Source organism: Triticum dicoccoides, chromosome 2A, assembly GCF_002162155.2.
Source record: "Triticum dicoccoides isolate Atlit2015 ecotype Zavitan chromosome 2A, WEW_v2.0, whole genome shotgun sequence".
Taxonomy (NCBI): domain Eukaryota; kingdom Viridiplantae; phylum Streptophyta; class Magnoliopsida; order Poales; family Poaceae; genus Triticum; species Triticum dicoccoides.
In genome coordinates, this window is record NC_041382.1 from 531,396,180 (window position 1) to 531,400,954 (window position 4,775).

The following is a 4,775-nucleotide window of genomic DNA, read 5'->3' on the forward strand; positions in this document are numbered from 1 at the left end:
GGGTTGGGCTGACCTGGTGGGGTGGGCGACTGGGTCGAGGCCTAGTGGGGGAAGGGGGGTTCTTTCTCTTTTTACCCTTTTTGTTTTTTTGTTCTTGTTTATTTTTTTTATTGTTTTTATTTTATTTCCCAATTTATTTTTGTTTTTAAAATACATAATTAACACGCAAATTTGCATTACTACATATACCTCTACCACAATAACTTTCGCACCTAAACAAAATACTTTCATAATTATTTATTATTTAAAAGTATTTAAATAATAGTTTTTGCCGCTGTTTTAATTACTATGGTGCATTTAAATACTTTATAGAAGTGTGGTTCCTTCACCAATATTTAGTATGGATTATTTGCTACATCCCGAACATTTTAGTTTTAATTTGTAAATCTTTGTTGTTTGCCTTTTAATTCAAATTTGAATTTGAATCGTTTTGAAATTAACGCGAAATTATCAACATTAACTGAGGTGACGTGGCATCATTAGCAGAGGTTCTCTGTAGCTTAATTATCCGGGCGTCACATAGTCTCTCCAACACTCAACTCTCTCTCACACATATTTGGCTATGGTGGAGATGGATTTGAGTGGAAAGCAACTTCGGGAAGACTAGAAATTAGGGTTCAAATGGTAGGAATGGAAACACTTGATCTCAACACATGAGTAGGTGGTTCTTTCTCAGAAAATGAATGGTGGAAGTGTAGGCACATTCTGATGGCTCTCCTATACGAGGAACAAGGGGTGGAGGGGTATATATAGCCTCCACATAGAATCCAACCGTTATACACTTTTGACCAGCTCGGTGGCACCGATCAAAAAACTTGGTGACACTGATCTGTGTAAAAATATGAACGTTAGGAATCTCGGTGGGACTAACGAGAATAACTCGGAGGGACAGATGTGCAAGGCCTTAGGGCAAACCTCAACTCGGTGGCACCGATTGCATCATCTCGGTGGGACTGAAGTGAAGTAATAAAGCAACAGAGAATCAGTCAAGCCATCGATGAGACCGTGGCTCCGGGTAAGAAATATCGGTGGGGCCGAGTTGGAGTTTTAGGGCCTGGACATATTTGGATAGAGAAGGTGACTGAGAGTTTTGGAGCAATTTCACTAAGCACTTGAGCAAATAGATCATTAAGCAACACCTCATCCCCTTTTAATAGTATTGGCTTTCCTATGGACTCAATGTGATATTGGATCACTTAAACCAAAATGTAGAGTCTTGAGCTTTTGCCAATCCTTTTCCTTAGCATTTTGAGGGGGTTCCACATCCTCTTATCCTTGCCACTCCACTGTTGAACTTATCTGAATATAGTAGATAAAGAAATTAGTCCACCAAAAGATATGTTCACATTAATTACCAAAATCACCAAGGGAGCACTTTGTGCTATCAGTGTGGCGGCGAAGAAGATAGCGGCGGCGAAGGCAGACACGGCCTTGGTGGCCGATGTTGAGGACTTGGAGATGACGCTCCCCAATCCGTCGATCGTTGCCATGGAGACAATCAACGTGTCACCGTTGCCCGACTCCATCACACCCTCCAAGTGGAAGGACATCCATATTTGAGCTTTTCTCAAGTTGTCCCCAACGCGGCATGATGGCGGACTCGCCGAAGCTCCAAGTGCATCGGGCGTCCTTGGGCAATGCCGGTTGTGGTTATGCCCACTTCATGTTCGACGGAATGCCCAACCAAGACTCGGTATAATTTTTGAACCCTTTCACATTTGCATTCATAGTTTCTTTTGTTGCACATATCATCGGATCGTAGTAGTAGGACGATAGTTAAATTGCGATGCATATTGTAGGAACAAATATTGCATGACATGATAAATCATGGTCAAGAATTTTTGCAATTTACTATGGAGGATACTAATTCCTCGGTGTTTGAAGTTGGGAAAACATCACACACTAAAAAGAAGAAGAAAAGTTGTGAAAGTTTACAAGCCTAGGGACCCGACATTCAAAAAATTTGAGGACGTCTTGTTGGGTGAAAGTTGGTGCAACACTAGCATGGATCTGATTTGTGGAACCAAGCAAAAAAGCGAGAAATATTGGGAGAAAATTTGAAAACTTTACCGTGAGCAAAAACACTATGTGAAGCCACGCCCAATATGCACCAACTGTGTCACGTGCTCTCTTCAACGTAGATGGTCGTCCATCCAAGAGGCCATTAGCAAATTGGTTGGTTATCTCAAACAAGTTGTAGGCCGAAACCAAAGCGATGTCGGGGTTCGAACCCATGCAACTTTGGCTGCGGCTTTGTACCATCCAGTGGAGAAGAAGCCATTCACTTTTTCTCATTGTTGGTTGAAATTGAATGGGAAACCTAAGTGGCAAACCGTCCTCAAGGAAATTGAAAACGATGTGAAGAAGATGAAGAAAAATGATGGGTCGAGCTCGGCTCAATCAATTGACTGGGTGAGAAAAGAGAAGAAGAAAATGGTGCGTCTAACTTACAACTAACAGCGCCAAAGAAACCGGAACAACTAACCGTGCCAAAAAGAAATCGGAAAGTGACGGGGAACAAGTGGAGAAGGAAAGGATGGCGCGTGACGATGTGGCATGCAAAATATCTGTCACTTGGACGGGCATTTTGTATGCCAAGGAGGTGAAGAAGGAGGAGAGGTACAAGGTGTTCATTGATATGCAGAGTGAGAAGATGGAATTCGACCAACAGAGGTTGGCCTTGGAGCAGGAGAAGGTGGAATTGGAGAGGCAAAAGAAGGTTGCCAAATGGGAGCTTGAGCAAATTGTGACAATGCATGGTCTTGACCTCAAGAAAGAGAGGTTGCGCCTTGCGAGAGAGGTGGAGGAGTCGAGAATCATGTTGCGGGGCATCAACCTCTTGGATGATGAAGGGAAGAAATGATTGCTCCGCATGAAGAAGATGATCAATGAGCGCGAGGGGTGAAGTTATTGGTTCATTCGTGTATTGTTTATCTATGTATGAATTATTGAATTTTATTTTGACATGTACTGAATTTATTTAGGCTATACTATATTTGTATCGTTGAATGTATGATACATTTTCCACTGTATGATCCTCGTGCATTGATTTGCGTAGATTTCAGTAACAGGATTTGGGAAGTGTGATTATGGAGAGGACGAAATGAAGACCAGCCCGGATCTAGCGCGACCACATGCCTATAGAGACCCGGAATGAACAATTCCCACCGTATATGCTCTAACCAAAACAGGTGTACTAGGACCATTTGACAAAGGACCTTGGCTTCTTTTTAGCTTAAAAAGGACTTTGGCTTTGCTGTAATTCATGGGCTCATCTTCATCCGTTGAGCAGTAAATTTGAAAGAAATAGTAAAATATCAAAAAAATTCTGAAACATTTTGGCATCGAAGATGCTTGGATGCACAAGGAGCCAAGGAGCATGCAATTTTTGGTGTTTGGATATTTGAGGAGCTCTAGAAAAAAAGGGTCCAAAACTTTGGGTTTTTTTGCCACGACCTTCTGGAATGTTCAAACATAAAAAAAATCGGCACGGACATCAACATATTCAAGCATCCGATGACCAAAAAATTAGAATCTTTTAAACGTCATTTTTTTATTTTTTGGATTTGCTATTCACGTCCAAGTGTAGATACGTTTAGGCACCGAATCGCCGCACTTCTTGGATTGGTACTACTCTAGTGAGTAGTCTAGTCAGAACTTAGGACTGTGCTGGGTGAACGGTACGACAAGGATCGCCGAGCCGATAAAGCGACGACGAGACGTAACCAAAACCGTCCAGATACAACACATCAGTGATCCGATAATTAGCGAGAGCAGGCGGTGAGCTAAAACCCTCGCTGTACTGCGCCGCTGCATTTAGGTGAAACCCTCGCTATCATCGTACCGTACCAGCAGCTAGCTGGACTTCCCGGACGTACGCCGTTTAATTACTCCTGTCGACTAACGTAACTGCCCCAAGAAAACAAAATAATATGTTTCCCCGTTTATATATTATTACTTATAACACAAACGAACGAATACGTCACTGATAAATTGAGGCGAAAAATAGCAGCCGCGCACGGATGCATGCACGTACGTAGTACCAGCAGCAGTCCAGTGCGCATGCATCAACCATCGAGATCTTTTAGGTTCCACGGCGCACGTGCTCGATCGACGGTGGCCACGGCGATAAAGCCGGCCGGCCACCGGCTTTGGCTTTGGTGCATGTACGACGTTTGGTGGTTGGGAGTTCGTCTATCCTTCATGGCACGCACGCGCGGCAGGTAGGGCGCGCCGCACAGATCCATCCGCATCCGCCCGCCCGCTCTATCTTCTTCCGAGTAGGTGAACAAAGAATTCTTTGTCAGCCTCGTGCTTAACTTTCTCTCGGCTGCTTCTGCACGGCTGTGCTGCACCGCAATTACGTCGACGTGGTCATAGTACCACTCGTGGAGTGATGGCACAACGTCTCGCGGAGAAACCTAGCCGGAGAACAATGTATTCTCCCTTTCGTCCGGGCGGTCACTCTGGCACCCGCGAGGCGGAAGTGAGTGATCCTCTTTCGAGACTGGCTATGTGTCAGGCTACTGAGAAAAATGATTTAGTCGGTTGTTTTCAGCCGTCGGATGCAAAAATGAAGGACTGGATCTCTTTTTTTAACGATTGTTTTCAGCCGTCGGATGCAAAAATAAAGGGTTGGATCTCTTTCTTCAACCTCTCACTGGTTCTTCTCTTCATCTTCTTCCTTCGAAACCCCTAGTCACCGCCGCCCGCGACAGGCGGTGCTCCCGCGCCAGCCTCGTTGCACCACCCCTCCCACCCTCACCCGCCGCCAC